The 20,910-nt window shown below is 29.0% G+C and overlaps 1 protein-coding gene across 2 annotated transcripts in view; it reads right to left on the minus strand.

Moving 5' to 3' along the window:
* Positions 1-20,910, minus strand: part of LOC142333048 (BTB/POZ domain-containing protein 1-like) — a 43,540-nt gene that overhangs the window by 21,696 nt on the left and 934 nt on the right. The gene's annotated exons all lie outside the window — the stretch shown is intronic.

Consider the following 20,910-nt stretch of genomic DNA (forward strand, 5'->3'; position numbering starts at 1 on the left):
GCCAGCAAGAGGAGTCGCTGGGCCCGCAGAAAAATGTCCGCGCAATACCTAAAAGCCATGCGGTGAGCCCAGACAAGCGCAGCAAACAGCATAATAGCTTCGTTTGACACCTTTGTAAAGATTCGCATGGTATGGTAATTCAACCCCCAATCGGGATGAATGAATCTACGGATTCCATAAAAAGCATCAGCGGCCTTTTTTGCTACATACTGTAGATAAACTGAAAATTCTCATCAAGAATAACACTCGCGTATTTTTGTGTCGTAACGTACCGAATGGGATCCAAAATTGACTTATAATTATGTAAATTCAGTATCAAACCTTTTTTAAGGAGGCTAACAACAACGTATGTCTTAAGGTAACTGGGAAATACCCCGTTGAAACTTTCATTGGGGGTTTGAATTTCCAAACCATGCGGATTCTATATAAAGATGTCTGTGAGGCCACAATGTTGTACGCCGCACCCGTTTGGAATCATTGTATGCAATTTCAATGTTATAGGGATGATATTTTATTATGAGCCCAGTATCTTCTGTTAGCTGTTGTCGGTGGCTACAGAACTGTGTTGCGAGAGGCAGTCTCTGTGATTGTCGACATGAAATCAATTGATATCCTAACTACAGAATGTAGCAAGCGATGTATTTCTAAGAAGGAGGGCCTTCTTCCTCCTGGACGTACGCGAGAGACTGGAGAACGTCCAGTTTTTGACTGGAAAACAGTAAAAAAAGGAATAATTTTTCAAAATATTTATCTTTCAAAACATGTCTTCATATTAATGATTATTATTGTATTTTCTGTTCAAATTACGTATTAATTTTTATAGTAGTAAGCTTGGTTATTTAAAGAATCGAGTAAAAAGACCAAAGCTAGTTTGTTTAAAATTAGAAAAGAAAACCTTTCTGACTCTTGCGGTTTTTAATAAAATTTATCATATTTGCGTTATTTGGATTTGAAAATTTTAAATGGTCGCCATTTTGAAAAAATATTATTAGATAAGGTATTATTTTTCTGTAAGTACCGTGCCAAATTTTAACTTAATTAGTCAAATCATTCTGGAGATAAAAATTTAGTGAAAAAAACAAAATGGCAGCTAGCGGGAAGACAAAGCATTTCCGGTCCAATGTTTATAGGAACCTTTTTCTTTACTACAAGAAAATTACTGCAGAAGTTTGACAACCTATTTTAGAAACACCGTAGGTGTGTGTGTGTTATATATATATATATTCATACTTATTTTTTTAAAAGCAATTCTTTTAATAACCATACTCCTCTCTACAAATACAAATTAATTTATATTTAATAGGTCAACCCAGTACTTTCCTTATTTCATTACGTAACAGAAGCGCTTTCGCCAATTTAATTCGTATCATCAGCTGCATACATTATATATATATATATATTACAAAACCATCAAAAACTTGCAATCCATGACACCACACCGGCCATTCACTTATAATTTTATGTTAAAATAATTATTTTTAATTAAATTTAACTTACCGTACTTTAAAACCATACAAAAATTGAAAACCTTTTACTTAAATTAAGAATTATAATACCAACAACAGATAAAAATGTAAAAAATTGCTGAAAATTACAAATTTCAATTAATTAAAATTAACAAGGTGAAAATTAAATTGTAAAAATGTAATTAAAACAAATATAAAAATTATTAAAATAAAAACTTATGAAAAGCAAAATCATTACTAGCATACAGATAGTGATACTATCTACTTCTGCCTTTATAATACCAGTCATCCTCGTATTCTGTATGAAGGTTAATCATAAAATTTATTCATATGTTTATATATATATATATATATATAATGCCTTTCTAGAATGTCAAAACCCTTATTATTCCTATCCATATCGCATTTTTTAATTTCTAATATTTTCAAGTTTGTCTGAAAACCTGATGACATTGTGTGTTATTTTTAATCAAATGATCTGATACATTTGAAAACCCCAGTTTATCTTTTTTATAACTTCTAAAATGTTGCATGAATCTAGTTTTAAAGGATCTAGTGGTCTTACTAATGTAAATATGGTCACAATCATTACATATGATTTTATAGTATCGCTCAATTTATATACATTAGAAGAATTATTATGTATATTACTCATTAAGTGTTTTATTATGTGGTTATTTGTCTGGTATGCAGATTTGAAATTATTATTATAAACCTTTGTAACCAAGTGCACCTATATTAACTGGTTTACCAAAGTTACACAAACAGGGTATTCCTATGCGTCCTTTAATTAATTTTAAAACCGTTCCTTCTTACATTATATCTAAAATACTTAGAAGTAAAATAAAGTTAGAATATAAATAATAAAAAAATGGATAATGTGTGTATGTATGTGTATATATATATATATATATATATATATATAATGTATATAATGTATGCAGCTGATGATGCAAATAAAATTCACGAAAGCGCTTTTGTTATGTAATGAAATAAGGTAAGTCATCCTATATCAATTGTTCTGTACTTAAGGTCGATTTGTTAAATATAAATTTATGTGTGTGTAAATTGTTTATTCTGGCCAGTATGTAATAAAAAATTATGTAGACCAAATCAGGAATGAAAAGCTATGCCAATCCAGGGATAAACATCGAAAATGCCCCAGCATTTCCCTGGATGGATTACAGGCAACTAATAAAACTTTGATCACAAAATAACACTTAATTATACAGTAAAAAATCAGCGTCATAAAAGTTCTTATTAATTATTTAAAATTAGTATGTGAAGATACTGAATATTTAAAATAACTAAACCGCAATTCATAACCTGAATCACAACTAAATAAAATGAAATCAAACCATTTTTAAAAGATTCATTATAGACTATGAAAAATAGATCATGTACAACAATTTATGAAAAAAGCAAGGTGAAACCTTTGCAACCTGTGGAAAAATCCAGGATTGATGCCAAGAAAAGTGATGCTGTGTGTGTGGGTAGTAGGATTGGAAAACAATTGCTCATAATGAGCTGCTGTCATCCAGTCAAACAAATGATTTTAATCACTACTGTCAACAATTGGAATGATTATGACAAGCGATTAGAAAGATGAGAATTAATCAACAGTCAACGTGTCATCTTCAATCACAATACTAGACACTTTCATACCTTTGGTGACATGCCGAGTTGGTCTGGGAAGTTTCGATGCATAAACTGTATAGTTCTGATCTTGCACTGACTTTGTACCGATTGTTTTGGTCTCTACAGATCTTAATAGCATGAGGTTGGCTTCAAAAGAGACCTGTAAAAAACACTTACCGCAGTTTTTCATCCAGAAAATACAGAAGTTCTACAGTGACAAGAATATGACTTTATCTCAAAAACTGCAAAAGGTGATCAATCAAAATGGTACATATTTATTTTGATAGTTTATTTGTAATATTAAAAGTCGATTTTAGATAACACCAATCATACGATTTGTAAACAAATAATGATAACATAATTAATTTTTTGTTACAAAGATATTGAAATAATAAATTTTGAGTTAAATCACAACTGTACTTATTTAATACTTTGACAGTCTCCTGATATCTAGTGTAGCTTTCTTGATTCGGGGTCTTCAAGCTGTCTTTTGTTCATCGATGGAGTCTTGTTACAACTATAGATCACAAGACCAGGTTGTTTTATTAATTAGAACCCTACAGTGAAATTTGGCTGGAAACGGTATCAAGGAACCATAGCATTGTTCAGCAGGCCTCAAACAATCAACTTCCTTCAAGGGAAAACTGGTGGTTAAACATTTTTCCCGGTTCAAAACACAATTATATTTGCAGTTCCAAAAAAAATGCAAAATACAAATATAACTGACATTGAAAATATATTTAAATAATGCTACATGAACAGAATTAAATTACAAGTAATGTAGCTTTTGATTCAACAAGGAAAAACAATAAAATCAAAACCGATAAAAAAACTGAAAATAAAAAATTAAATAGCTTTAACAATAAAATTACTGATAAAACAATCACTGTAAAATGTAGATAAGTTAAAGTAATGTTCCTATTATTATGTATAAAAACAAATAGATACATTACACTTAATTTTCATGATAGATGATAAGAGTGAATGTTGAATACTCAAGAAATAAATTATACTTTAATTTAAATTTTTAATTATATTATAAAATTAAATATAATAGCTCATAATAAATTTCTATAAATGATAACACCTTGGTTACTAAATTTTCTAGTTTGATAAAAATATATGAAGAAATTCTCATTCTAGTTCAACTATTATTAAAGTATGTAAACAAACACGTATTTTAACATTTTAATGCTCCTATCTACATTTATAAAAATAACATCTACCTAAAAAGTATATACAAAAAAAAAATAGCTCACAGAAAATTCATATTGCAATTAATAATAATAATAATTCATCAGTAAATCAAAATAAATAAAATTAAAGTAGCATAATTAACAACAAGGTGAGGCTCTATCAATAAAATCAGATAGTGATGGGCAAAATCGAATGATATTAATAATCGAGATATTAGTAATAGAATGATATAAACAATCGAATGACTCATTCAAAATAAGAATATTACTAAATATTTTTTCACAAGCAAAAACATTGAATAAGATTGTTAGTCTGACTGATACACTTTAATAGCTTTTACACTTTAATAGCTTTACACTTAAATAGCTTAATGGATCATTTCATAAGTTACTGTATGCAGTTTAACTGCCTACTGGTTACTTACGCCGCAATTAATCCCTTCCTAAAAATTATTTTCTGCAAAATGCAGTGGTTTATTAAATAATTACCTTGTTCTCAATCAGTCACTAATATTTTTGATATTTTTGTTTTTTGTTTATAAATCTTGCGTTAATTCGTATTGTGTTATTTGTTACCATTTCAGTCAGCATTAATTAATAACACAGAAAAATAATAGGATTTTTGAGTTTTACTTCTTCAGTTTTTGGATTCAGTCTACAAAATCTTAATTTAGTATTATACGAGTTATTACTTTTAGAATTCACTCATTTAGTGCCTATTTCGTTAAACTTTGGTATTGAGTTTCATTATTTTTCAATTACAATTTACCTATTTAGAAACTTTCGTATTTAGTTGTATTTATAGAGTAGAATTATGAAACTAGGGAAGAAATCATCAATTGTTCGAGAATTTTTTACTAAGAATGAAGACAACAAAAGAATTTCTTGAAAATTAAAAAAAAAAAAAAATTTTAAGTTTTTCGGCAATACTACAAACCTAAAAGAGCACTTAAAGAGTGAAACATCTTTTACAGTTAAATGAAAAATTAGGTAATATGATCACCTATTTTTGTGATTGTAAGGGTTTACGGAAAAAATCATAACTGAAAAATTATTGGTCCTGGTAGAGGGCAGACACAAACTGTATGAGTCCTGGATCCACCAACCAAGATACACCACTTTGGATAGTTCACAGAACTTTGATCTTCCAATTTTTTCCTCAGGGTTTTCACTTTTAAAGGAGATATACAATTCATTTAAGTTTATCAGACCAAGGTGCTTTTGCTTATGCACTTTGAAACCACGAACATGCATGCTAACACAATCCTTTTTACCAGGACACAACCTGCTATTATTGTCATCTTGATAAAATAACACAACTTTTTTAACTGAGTCGTTGCTGATTCCTGTTTTATATCTTTTACCTAACTTTGGCAGAATGCCTTGCTCATTAACTAATTCTCTCGTAAGTCTAATCAAGCACTCAGACACATTGAACTTTGATATTATTTTAGATCTAGTCCAAGATTGGGGAAGTAAACTGATAATTTTAAACTTATCTTCTTTAGAAGCAAGAATACATTTTTTTTAATTTTTAGGTTTAAAATAATATCATTATATTCATGTGAATTAGATTGAGCTGGATTTTTTTTTAGTCAAAACACAATTCAACATTCTTTTTTAATTTTTCATAAATATTATTTATTTTAAATTTTAATGCTGATGGCCTTTGATCCAGGCTTAATTTTTTTCAATTTTGATAGAGATGATACACCCAAAATGCTACAACAGCATCCTATATTCAAGATTGTGATGTGGGGCAATGTAGTGCTCTTAGTCTTCACATTCATATAGTTCTTTGTTCTGCCGAGAAAAAACTTTTGAAACAGTTAACACGAAGACTTTCCAGGAACTAAATTTAAATTTCAAAAAATGTGTTCTTTAAGCGCTTGCTCTAATGTTATTTGTCTTAAGTTTTTCTTAACTGGTTTTTTTTTACGAGTTCTCAAAGGGTCACAACAGAAATGTCTGTACAGGTGACTGAATTTTGACAAAAACGTTATTGAATTAACAAGTAAAAAAAATAAATAAGTTGTTGGTTTTCAGCACTAAATTCACAAATCTTAATGAGTTCTTTTAGCAGTATACCATACACTGTTTTATGGCACTCTTCATTCACATAAATTCCTATGGAACATTGTTCTTCCATTGTTTTATGTAAAATTACTTGAAAATAATGTAAAAATTTAACAGATTTTAAAATTTTCAAATATAATATTATTAAGTAAAACTTATTTATTTAAACACTTCCAAACACAGGATAAAATTTGAGACACTCGGTAAAGTTGCGAACAGGTCACTGACTAATGTCAGACTGACCAGTCTGTAACTGCAAAGCTAAATGATGCAATAAACATAAATGCGAATGTTGCAATATGAATTATCCTGACAGTTGGAAATGCCTTCAAGCGCCTGTTATAACATGAACACTGCAGTTAAATGGTTCAAACAAGTCTACTTCAACTACAGTAATAAGTATAAAAATATTAGTGCCAAGAAAACCCCTTGGAACAGTTATTTAGAGAGTCAAAATGGTATCTCTTTTAACAAGTTTTTCATGATTTTTGAGAAGTTATAACTTTTCTATTAGTACAACATAAAAGAAACCTTTTTAATTGCCATAAACATCTAAAAAAAACACTGCAAGTTGTGCAAATTTGAGATTTTTATTACCAGCCCTATCAGAGAGTTATTTGAAGTCAAAATTTGAATTTAAAAAAAAAAAAATTATTTTTCAAAAATTCATAAAAATTTAGGGGTACGTATATCACCATTAATATTATTTATGGTAAAACTACCAACATATACCTACATATAAAAAAAATAATTCAAACTGTGTATGCTATCCCTATCTCTTGAAAAAAATTACCAAAAGTGAAAGTTCACAGTTTTTCATGTCAACTTTATTGATAATTTTCTCATCGAAAGGAGAGGTAGGTAAATAAACCACTGGACCAATCTTTTACCTTGAAAAAATTTGAATAAATTGCTTTTTGTTTCATCCTTCCAGCACCAATAATTATTCAATTATGATTTTATTGTAAACCCTTACAATCACAAAAATAGGTGTGTGCACCGAAATTACCGCTACAGGTAAATTACGTAAATAAAAAATCTAAAAAAAATAGTTTTAAGGTCCTGAGAAATGTAGGAAACAAGTAGGTAAGTTTGAATTTTTTTTTAACTGGTCACGAAACCACCCTTGGATCACTTTAAATGGATTGACCCACACAGGTCTGCTAAAAAATCAACTATGTTTATTTTGACATTACGACAAAGAATTATCTATTGTAGAAAAAACTGCAATTGACAGATGCATTGTAAATCCAACCTTTATAATTGGTTGAAAATACAAATTTTTTTAGAATAAACAAGGAAGTTGCAACTGTTGCATATACCATCTAGTAGGAAACATTTATCGTATATAATGCTACCCACAAAATTACTCTGAAATAAGGGAAAAAATTTAAAATATGTTAAATTCAATAAAACATGTTTCAGTAACCACCAATATTTAGTCAATAGATGACAATAAATTGTTTGTTACAGTGACTAATCATTTTGTACGCAGTAACAAACTGCATTCAATTGTACTTGTGACTCGCAAAATATTAGTTACTCATATGGGAGTAGCAATCGGCTCTATTTTAAAAACAATTTTTGAAGAATGGAATATCACCGATAAAATAGTGACAATCGTTGGTTGCAGACAATGGATGTAATAAACAATGTGATTAATGAACATTTAAATTTGCATTACCATCCGTGTGAGGCTCACACCCTTAATTTATCTGTGCAAGATTCTACTAAAAAAGAAAATAGAGAATAGAGAGTAAAAAATAACAAAAAGAAAAGCAAATTAAGGGACAAACAAATGACCATTGAAAAACCTGTATTAAAACTTAAACAGGATGTCTCTACCAGGTGGAATTCTGTTTTAGTGATGCTGCACTTTATTACTACTGTTTATTTACCAATCACTCAGAATTGGAAGTTGAGTAGACCGAATACTAACTACAAATAAGAATATGAATGATGGGAGAATCTCAACAATTACTTTCGCTTGAGTGAATATTTTAACACACACACTTACTAATTCCAGCAACAAGACATATATTTTATTTTCTCATCGTTTAAAAAAATAAAAGATCCACTGTCCATTACTATATCTGAAATTCCAAATGCTCCTCAATATCTGGACGCCTTAGAATGGATAATTGTCACTGCATTAGTGTTTTAAAGCCTGTTCAGCAAATGACTGTTGAGCTGTCAGGAGATAAATATTCGACATGGAATTAATTGTTCCCTTAGAAAGAAGTTGCAACTTACATTAAATTTTTTAATTTCAAAAACAAATGTTGGAGTTAATTTAAAAGCAAATGTACTTGTGTTATTGGCAGAAGGCTTGGCAATTTGGAAGGTTATTAATTAGTAGCCCAAGCTATTTTTGTTGATCCAAGATTTAAAGACTGACAAAAAATCCTTTGTAATTTTCCTTTGAATCCTTTGGAATTTTGTAAATTGCTAAAAAATTCATTACCTGAATTATACAAGATAAATCTGAAATACTCCTCTGTACCTGCAACATCAGTTTCCAAAGGAAGGGTGTTTTCTAAGGCTGGGCAGCTAACCAATTCGCATAGGAATACGAAATAATATTTTTAAATGACTATTGTAATGCAAAATTTGAAACTGATTTATCTTTTATATTTGCATTTTATATTTTTGTTTATGATTTATCGTTTGGTTTTTCTGTTATTAAATTTAATAATTTTTAAATTTATGAACAAAAATTAAAACCATATTAAATAGATTGTAATGTGATTCAAAAAAAAAAAAATATATATATATATATATAAATGATATTTGAAAGTGATGGAGAAAATTTGTATTTGGTTTAATTTTTATTTTAATTGATTGTCTTGATGTTATCCGATCTTCTGAATGAATCTTAATTAACAGTTATTTTTGTAGTTAAGAATTTAGAATTGCTGCATCAAAATTTTCCTTTTTTAATTAAAAAAATAAAGATAAATATATAATTCTGGCATTTTATTTGTGATATTTTCTGAGTAGTAAGGGGTCACCAGAAAATTAAAAAAATAATATTCTAAGAGTCGGAGCGTGAAAGTTAAAAGTTTAAAAAAGAAAGATTAGTAGGTTAGAAAATTTAAGAGGGGAAATGGATAGGTTAAATGTAGATATAGTAGGAATTAGTGAGGTTTGGTGGGAAGAGGAAAGCGACTTTTGGTCAGGTGATTTTAGAATAATTAACTAAGCATAAAATAAAGGGCAGGCAGAAGTAGGTTTTGTAATGAACAAGAAGACAGAGAAGAGAGAAAAGTATTTCAAAAAGCTTAGTGATAGAATCATTGCAATAAGGATAAAATCGAAATGTATGCTGATGATTGTTAACGTCTATATGTCTACAAGTGCCCATGATGATGATGAGGTAGTGTGTATACGAATAAATTGACAAAGCAATTAAACACATAAAAGGGGATGAAAATTTAATAATAGTTTGAGAAAAGGCATTTGTGGGTGAATATGGGCTGGGCAAAAGGAATGAAAGAGGGGACTGTCTTATTGAGTTTTCAACAAAAGTATAATTTAGTAATTGCCAACACCCAAAAAATAACAAGAATATACACATAGAAAAAGCCTGGTGACACTGCAAAATAAATTATATCATGGTTAAACAAAGAGTTAAACAAAGAAATCAACTCATCGACTCCAAAGCATATCCTAGTGCAGACATTGATGGCGAACACAATTTAGTAACAATGAAATGTAGACTGAGGTTTAAGAACCTGAAGAAAAGGTGACAGATGAATCGGTGGAATTTAGACAAGCTTGGGGAAGAGAAGGTAAAGAAGATTGGAATGGTCATTGTAAGAGGTCAGAGTAAAAACGATAAGGTAGAAAATATAGAAGAATGGGAGAATGTTGAAAAATAAATTCTTAAATCAGCAGAAGCGAACTTAGGCCGAACAAAGAGAACTGGTAGAAAACCTTGGATATCAGAGGATATATTGCATCTGATGGATGAACATAGAAAGTATAGGAATGCTAATGATGAAGAAAGTAAAAGGAACTATCAACAATTAAGAAATACTATAAACAGGAAATGCAATTATGAAAGAAGAGTGGATTAAAGAAAAGTGTTCACAAGTGGAAAGAGAAATGATCATTGGCAAAATAGAAGGAGCACACAGGAAGTTAAGGAGAATTTTGTGGTACATAAATTAAAATCAAATAATATGTCAAATATAGATGGTAAACTGAATTATAATATGAAAGAAAAGACCGACAGGTGGGTGGAATATATTAAAGTTATATGGAGGAAGTCAATTAGAAACTAATGTTATACAGGAAGTCAAAGATGATACAAAGAGAGATACAATACTGAGATCTGAATTAAATAGAGCATTAAAAGATCAGAATAGCTCCTGGGGTAGATGTGATACCTGGCAGAATTACTGTGCAGTGCAGGTGAGGAAGCAATAGACAGGTGTGTAATATTTATGAAAAAGGGGAGATTCCATCAGACTTCAAAAAGAGTGTTATTGTCATGATACGAAAGAAAGCAAGAGCAGATAAATATGAAGAATACAGAACAATTAGCTTAACTAGTCGTGCATCAAAAATCTTAACTAAAATTCTGTACAGAAGATTAAGGAGAGCAGAAAAAGTGTTAGGAGAAGACCAGTTTGGTTTCAGAAAAAGTATAGGGACAAAGGAAGCAATTTCAGCCCTCAGATTAATAAAACAGAACAAAGATTAAAGAAAAACAAACAAACATACATGACATTTATAGACTTAGAAAAGGCATTTGACAACATAGACTTGAATAAAATGTTTGCATTTTAAAAAAATTTAAGATTCAAGTATAGAGATAGATGAACAATTTCTAACATTTACAGGAACCACACTGCAACAGTAATAATTGAAGAACATAATAAGCCATAATAAAAAAGGGAGTCCGACAAGGATGTTCCCTATCCCCATTACTTTTTTTATCTTTATATAGAAGTAGTAGTTAATGATGTTAAAGAATAATTTAGATTTACAGTAGCAGGGCAAGGTGAAAAGATAAAGATGCTACAATTTGCTGATGATATAATAATTCTACCCAAGAGTAAAAAAGATTTAGAAGAAACAATGAACAGCATGGATGAAGTCCAACACAAGAACTACACATAAAATAAACAAGAGCAAAATGAAAGTAATGAAATGTAGTAGAAATAATGTAGCTGGACCATTTAATATAAAAATAGGAAGAGAAAAGATTATGGAGATAGGAAAATGTTGTTATTTGTGAAGTACAATTACTAAAGATGGACAAAGCAGAAGAGACATAAAATACAGAATAGCACAGGCAAAAGGAGCTTTCAGTCAGAAATATATTTGACTTACATCAAAAATCTGATGTTGACATCACATAACTTCCTTGTGCATCTATTTATTACATTATATATACACATTTTTTTTTTTTTTTAATGAAAAGCACATAAAATTTTATTTCATTAATAACTTCTGATATTTTTTCAAAATTTTTTTTTATTGTTATTATTGAATTATTACAATTTTTTTACAATCAGTGGTTAATAAAATCAATATATATAAATTAAAAAAAAAAACCAACTTAAGAAAAAAGTGTGATGAAAATCAGATTTGAACTGATGGCCTCCCCTTATAAGATCCAAATATTTCATAAATTAAAATTACATATGACTATAAGTCTGAAACCAATGAATATAAGTACCATTATGATATATTGTTGAAAAGCTCTCAATGAGCTTATTACTGCAGTTAAGAAAAAGTTCAAAATCAAACTTTTTTTGGATTTTGGGCTTTTTGGACACTTTTAGTTCAGTTTATTGTAATCAAAAGGAGGGTTGTACAACTAGATGTTACTACAGTCCTAAATGAAAAATTTCTACATCCTACCACTTATCGTTTTTGAATTATAAGAGATACATATGTATATACAAAAGTCACAAAACTAGTCAAAATGGATTTTAGGAAATACCAAAAAATGGATATTTCTACTGAAATCTGAAACCAAATTTTTCGTGATCACAATATTTCCTTTACTTCATACAAGGAAGTAAAAATTAATTTAAACGTCAGGAAAACATTTTTGAAAGTATATGTTTGGAAACTTTATATGGAACTGAAACTTGGAAGATCGGTACCTGAGAAGTAAAGATTGGAAGCTTTTGAAATGTGGTGCTATAGGAGAATGTTAAAAATCAGATGGGTGGGTAAAGTGACAAATGAAGAGATGTTGCGGCAGACTGATGAAGAAAGAAGCATTTTGAAAAATATAGTTAAAAGAAGAGACAGACTTATAGGCCACATATTGAGGCATCCTGGAATAATTGTTCTGATATTGGAGGGACAGGTAGATGGGAAAAATTGTGCAGGCAGGCAATGTTTGGAATATTTAAAATTGTTAGGGATGTAAGGGGTATACTAAAATGAAATGACTGGCACTAGATAGGGAATCCTGAAGAGCTGCATCAAACCAATCAAATGACTGAAGACAAAAAAAAATTTGTTGTGTAATTAATAAAAGTGATAAAGTGGAATGATTATAGTGTGGCAATTTTTTAATACTTAAGACCTGGAATTGATAACATAAAGTTCATGGTGAGTACAAATTTAAACACATTTTTTCAAATTAATTAGGAGTGCAGATAGCATAGTGAACGAGGTAGCAACAAATGACATCAGAAAATAAATATACGTCTCGTTGCTGGAAATTAGTAATTGTATGATAAAATACTCACTGGAGCAAAAATGAAAAGTAGTAGTTGAGATTCTCTCATTAGTCATATTCATATTAGTAGTTAGTATTTGGTCTAGTCAACTTCCAAATCCGAGCGAGTGACGAATTAAAATTGTGGTAAAATTCACTCATTATTCATAACGTTACTAGTATTCACCTACATTAGTAGTAGCATTCCAAGTGAGAACATCATTCAAATGATGCAGTTAGTAATTTGAGATATCTTGAGATATTTCAATAATTGATTGTTACTACTTTTACATTCAAGAGATCCTATTACTAAAATTAGAAGCAATAAAAAAAAAAGAATAAAATATTTATCGATTTAAAAATAAAATTAATACTAACAAAACAATCATTGTAAAAAATAGAAAAATTAATGTAGTACAGTCAATTTGTATTTTTATTTGAAAATCCTTACCTACCGATTGATGTTTTTTCCATATGTTAGGACATTCTCCTCTACAATTAATGTCTTTGGAGTTATGCCGTACAATTTGAAATTGAAATACTAGGTGGCGCTGAAGTTGTAAAATTGTGTTTTTTCGGTTTTTTCACCGGAAAAAATTGTTTTTCATCTGTATTGCATTTGGAAAAGTTGTTAATCTCAAAAAAACAGACAACTTTTATTTAAACAATTTTCTTGTACAACTTACAGTTTTGGAGCTGTAGCTTGTGAAAGTGTGAAAATGTTGTGAATTGGGCACGTGTTCGAAACCGGTCTACTCGTTTACAATGTTTTTTACAACTTCAGCACCACCTAGTATTTCAATTTCAAATTATATGGCATAATTTCAAAGACATTAATTGTAGAGGAGAATGTCCTCTACATTTTTTGTTTTAAAAACTTTTCTCTAAACTGCATAGATTCAGAGAAAAACGCATTTCAAAAACTTTGAGTTTTTCAAAAATCTATGGGAGGGCGGGATGTTAAAAATCTGGAGTTAAGCTTCCCTCATCACCCCTAATGCATGGACAAAAGAATCAGCAGGTAAGGATTTTCAAATACAGCCTATTTTGATGACAAATTGCCTGTATTAATGAGGCTCCGTTAGGCTTTGTAAAATTTTTAAGTAGAATAATTAACAGAGTTGATTACAAAAAAAAAGCTGACAAAGTTGATTGTATTACCTTCCTGGTATTGGTTATTTATTCGTATATAGTGAAAAAATAATGATACATGAAAAAAGTTACCTAAGATTTCTTTTTTGGGATGGAGGTAATGATGATGAAGTTTTAATGCAAATTATGATTATATGTTTAAATAAACCAAACAAAGTTTTGAAAAACTAAATAACACCTGATATTTTAAGTTTTGATCAGCTCTCCACCCCCAATATTTTCTCTAAAGTATTTTTTTGGGTCATTTGCAAAACCACAATACCTAGGAAGACAAAAATTTGGTTTACAAATATGAAATAAAAGATGGATTTTTTTATATTTCAGGAAGGGGAAGAATTTTGAGATAATTTTTTTTTTTTAATGTAAGAAAAGCATGCACACTTTTAATGAACTTAATATAAAATGGGGTTATGTTTGCGAAATTTTGTGAAAATTGACCCCAAAATACTATCAGACTTCTGAAGATACTGACTCCAAAATTTTACCAACAAACTGCTCCTACAAAAGTCTGTAGAAAACTTTACCAAAATCGGTATATGCAGTCAAAAGTTATAATAGTAGGTATAATAGTAGTTGAATGATGGTATACAGGTGCTTCAAAGACGGTTATTAGCATTGGAGGAAGAAATGAAAGAGTATGGGATGAAAATAAATATAAAAAAAATTAAGTAATGGAACAGGAAAGAGCACTCAGTAGCAGGAAGAATTGAAGGAATAGAAAAAAAAAATAGATATTTGGAAATTATGATGAGAAAGGACTGGAAGAGCACAATGGAAGTAAAAGAAAGGGTTGCGATGACAAAGTAGGCCTTTAGTAAGAAGAGGAAATTACTATGTAATAAAAGTCTGGAATTAAGGAAGAGGTAGCCAAATGCTATCTATGAAGTGTCTTGTATGGGAGTAAAGTATTCATGATGAGGAAGAAGGAAAGGGACTGGATTGAAGCTTTTGAGATGTTGATATAATGAAGGATGGAGAGAGTAAGATGGCGAGATAAAGTGAGTAATGAGGAACTAATGAACAGGATTAAAGAAGAGCACTTATGTGTGAAGTACACAAAAGGAAAAGAAACTGGTTAGCACATGTGGTTAGAGGAACTGGAATCTTGAGAACTGTATCAGAAGGGTGAATGGAAGGTAAAAGCAAGCAAGGAAGAAGGATGGAGTTAATAGAACAGATGAAAACTTTAGACTACAAAAGGATGAATGATAAACCTTGGAGCAGGAATGGATGGAGACGGCAGTGACATAAGGGACCTGCTGTCAGGCAGAACACGGAATGATAACTCATTTAACTGTTTTACAATAATATTTTGTATACGACAGTCTCACAGATTTCATACCAATTTTCAAAATTTAAATAAAGTTTATCTTTACTATCTGATATTGGTTGCAATTACAGTTTCTTAGCCTCAAATTTATTTGTAATTAAAAAGAAAGCAAAATATTAGATCTAACAACTAAACTTATTATGACACTATTAATGAACTACTGATTATAATTTTAGCAAAATATGTAATTTAATTTATTCAAATGGGAATACACATCTAGGTGAAATTAAAATAAATAAATATACATTAATTAAAACCTACCAACTAATTATAACTTACAATTTTTAGATACAAAGATCCAAATTATTTATTGAACTGAAAGTACTGTAAAACATAAAATGAAAAAGAACAGCAGTAGAATACTGTTTAATCCCAATTTATTAATGAGTATAAAAATGTCTTTAATACAATTTTTTTTTTTTTAATTAATTAGTTGAGATATAACAAGCCTGAACACTAAAATACAAGATAAGATGACACTAATTCTTAAAAATAAAAAAAATGCAACAGATATGAATACAGAAATCATAAAAAAGATAAATTATTTTATATTATAAAACAAGTATTACATATAATCTGATGACCTTCCTATGGATTTCCGTACTTTTAGCATTCTAGATAAAACATTTCTACAACACATATTTACTACAAACACACATTTTCACTCATAACAAACATGCTCACAAAATAATGTATCAGTACTGGTATGATGGTGATATAATCTTATTACATAAAGTAATAAGATAACATAAGATAATATAAGTATAATCTTATTATCGTTAACAATGTGAACTATTATTAACAGTTACAACGAAATACACAAGAATGGAAATTTATAGCAAAATACAAATGCAATGAACAGATTCATTTTTTTTATCTGACAATCATATAATTTCAATATATAGAGAAAGTAAAAATAAATAATCTTTTATAATCTGCATATAATAATACCTTTATAAAGATCAATGAGTAGATACGCTACTCTACAGATAAAAAAAGTACAGCCTCAACATTTGCCTGGATGGATCTACAGAAACTATAGTTAAATCTTGATCACAGCAGCAACACAAAATGCACAACAAATAAAAAATCTAAAACACTGATGTGATTAAAGTACAATTATTTAAAATATGAACACATTAAATAATGTTAAGATAAGTATATAAAAATATAAACATAAAAAATATCAAAATTTGGAGAAAAAAGTGGAATGACGCTAGCAACAAAATCAAGACTGGGATACAAGAAAAACAACTTAACAATAAACTGTCTAGTTTGGCAAATGATCTGGCTATCATATCAGATTCACTAGAAACAACAACAAAGCAAATAAAATTACTGTAACAGCAGGACTGCAGATTTCTTCTCATAAAACAAGATTCATGACGAATATCTAATCAGCCCACAAAATCCTAATAACACTATATGGGAAAATTAACAAAATCAAAAATTTCAAATACCTAGAAAAAATAATTAAAGTCACTGTCCATGAAAAAAAATGCCATCAGGTAAATAATCAATAAACTGTAACTATCCTATCGACTGACTATTAACTAAGAACATGTTTTTTTCATTTTCTGTTTAGCCTCTGGAACCAGCACCAGGATTACTTCAGAGTGTATTACTTCAGGATAAGTATGAGTGTAAATGAAATGTTGTCTTGTATAGTCTTAGTTTGACCATTTCTGAGATGTGTGGTTAACTGAAACCCAACCACCAAAGAACATTGGTATTCACAATCTAGTATTCAAATCCATATAAAAGTAACTGCCTTTACTAGGATTTGATCCTTAGAACTCTCAACTTTAAAATTAGCTGATCTGTGAAGACACATTCACCACTAGACTAACCCGATGGGTAAACCACGAAAAACTACAGAAATCCATATCAATGAACACTAAACTAAGACACTATGTTATAGTCGTTCATTTGGGATATCTTTATGTAGATGAATATCTGACATTTAACAAGAAACTCTAATCGTTGTTAAACTGCAAACAAAAGAATGAAGAATGCACACAAGTCCTAGGGCTCACCACAGATGAAGAGGAATACAGAATACACAATAATGAATTCAACACGAAAGAATACATACAGAATGTAATCAGAAAAAGAAGAATGGCCTTCTACTGTCACCTACAAAGAATGAACCCTAACAGGCTATTTACACACTTTAAAAATCTAAAAACCAATAAAAAAATGGAAGAACTGAAAATAACACAACAAACATTTAAGAATATTCATCACTAAAAAATAATTTACAAAACATAACAGGTTTCCAAGAAATACATAAATAATGGAAGAACTAAATAACAATGGATAAAAGAAAGAAAAATGACATGAAAGAGAGATGTGGAAGAAAAAGAAATTAAAAAAGTGAACTAGTGAGTGAAAAAGTGGATGAATTTATTTTCAAATAAATTAAATTGCGTACATATTTATGTTAATACTGAACAGGTGCACGAAATCTTTAAATACATGCAGTTAACTGGTAAATGGCTAATGAGTGTGACACCTTAGTGTTCATACCCTTCCATAAAAAGGCTGTACATAGGTCTGCAAAAATTACGGCACTATTTCTCTGATCTCACATGCAAATAAACCTTTGTTTCATATACTTCATTAATGTCTACAATACTATCTGGACAGAGAAATTTCTGCAGAGCAAGTTAGATTCATCAACTTGCAAAATGGTATATGTGAACAAATCCTAAATATTAGGCAGCTGATAGAGAAAGCTACAGAGTTTGACACTCCTCTTGTAATATGCTTCCTAGATTACGCCAAAACCTTCAACTCGGTCAGGTGGAAAGCGCTGTGGCAAAAATTGAAAAAATAGGCATTTCTGATCATCTTGTTACCCTCATTCGGAACCTATATGTAAAGGACAGTGTATTGATTAGTCTGGAAAATGACACAATGGAGCTTTTTTACCTGTTGAGAGGAGTATGTCAGAGATGTATTCTGTCTTATTCATAATGATCTTATTATAATTTACAGAGAATAAATCATGTGGAAGAGTATCATGGTGGTGTAGGAATAGGAGGCCAACATAAAATGAACTTAAGGTTTGCTGACAACATGACCCTGTTCGCAGGCTCTGAAATTGAAATCAAGGAGAAAGTAAAAAAGTAAGGCACTAGGACTGAAATTAAACATTGGAAAAACAAAAGTTATTATTGTAGACAGAGCCAATGATTTTACAATCAGTGATGTACTGATTGTAAAATTTTTGTAAGTTTTCAAGTTATTTTCTCATAATTTTCATATATTTATATACAAAGATTAAAACAGAAAAGATAACAAACAAAACAATTTGTTACAAGAAGTCATCATAACTGTATGCATGTATATTTTTATTACTGTTGATAATAGTTTGTCGATATATATTTATGCAAAGCCATTAGAATACATGACTAAAATATTAATTTAACACCAGTCAATATAAAATAAAACTATTTTGCATACAATACACACTTGGCACAAGACTTTTTAATTTGTTCATCTATTTCTAGCTTATTGGTTGAAATATTTTTAATTCTAGTGTATTGGCTGAAATATTTTTAAAACACTGCGAAAATGAAAATAAACATATTTTAAAATTAAATAAACATATAAAATATTAAACACTACTAAACTGATGGTATTACTCTAGTTCATGAAGACAATTTTGTACACATTCTTTGTACTCATAAACAATTGATGTTTGTCAATTGCGGTTAATTTTAAAAAAATTTATTTTTACTTTTTTGTATATTTTTATTTTGTCTAATGCCAAACGATCATATCTAATCACCCTACGAAGGGCAAATTGAAACTTTTTTTCACAATACAGTGATTATAAAAAAAAACTATAATTATTACATAATTTTATTACACTACCGTATCTATCGTTACTACCTTATCAGTTGACAAGTAAAATGAGGAACTCTTTGCAAAATTTTTAACAATGATCATTATTATTGACTTTCAAAACCATAAAAAAAATTTCCCATGACCAAGTAACACTAAGAAAGCATACACTGATGTAGAACAAATACAAAAAATCAACAAGGTACAAATTTTAACTGTAATATTTGCACTAAATATTAAATTAAACAGACTGAAACATATTCATGTACAAAGAACTCAAACAACAGAATTCTACGCAGCAACCTTCAGAAAATACCTCAAATAAACTACATAATATGAAAATATTAACAATATGATCTGTAGCACATACAACATAAATGATACACACTAAATATTAATCTACTACATGAAAAATGCAATATAAACCAAATTATCATTTTTTAACAAATTTCCTACACCCTAGAAGATAAATGCTTACACAACACTGATGGAAGAACTGAATAGTTCTGAATAGATCTACTATATTTCCACAAATCTAAAAGCAATTTATTTATTTTTAATTCAAATTACTTTTTTCTATTCAAATAAAAAAATACTTCTTCCATTGAAGAAATAAATGTATTTATATACACATATATAAAAAAATAATAATGCATTTAAATAAACATTTGGAAAAATAAAAATAAGTTAAATTCAAAATTTACCATTAAAATACAAAATTATATAAAAACACAATTTAAATATCCACAGTAATTGTATCACTTAGTAATATTTTTAATATTTAAAGGTTTAGCCTTAATATTTTTTTTTATATTATAAAATAATAGTGGACAACAAAATAAGTTATATATAAAATTAAAAATAAGACTGCAAATAAGTATTTTAACTGTATAAACAAGATTAAATAATTAGTTTAAAAACATGTACATGTGATTTATTTTGTTCCCACTAAAAAATTACACACAAATATAATCAGAATAATTTCACACCATGCAATTATCACAAGCTTTCTACATTAACCTGAACTTATACCAAAATATTAATCTAAGAATAGAAATACTAAAACAAATCATTCATCCCAACAATATTAAATTACTTATTTTTTTGGTTGATGAAATTAAACAGAAGCTTTGAAGCTTGTACATGTAATATGGAAACAGCCACCTGTTAACAGTGATTGAATTACAGCCAAGATAATGTAAACAGATGAAGCTATCAGACATAATATTAAAGTTTTTTCAAGTACATTTCAGTACATTAACAGTTAACATTATTTTCATAAATATATGTATTGTATATAAGTTGAGATCATAACATAATTTTATTTTGTCACGGCCAGGTGTAAGTTAACCTATGAACTAAAACTGATGTATTAAATTTCATTATTCTGTTTACTTTGGATGCTTTGCGCAGTTGTATTGAGATTGGATAGATATATTCTAAATAAAATAACATGAATTTATAAATTAATTTTAGATTTTTAAATATCTATGTAATTGAAATATGTTATCA

Source organism: Lycorma delicatula, chromosome 12, assembly GCF_047948215.1.
Source record: "Lycorma delicatula isolate Av1 chromosome 12, ASM4794821v1, whole genome shotgun sequence".
NCBI lineage: Eukaryota > Metazoa > Arthropoda > Insecta > Hemiptera > Fulgoridae > Lycorma > Lycorma delicatula.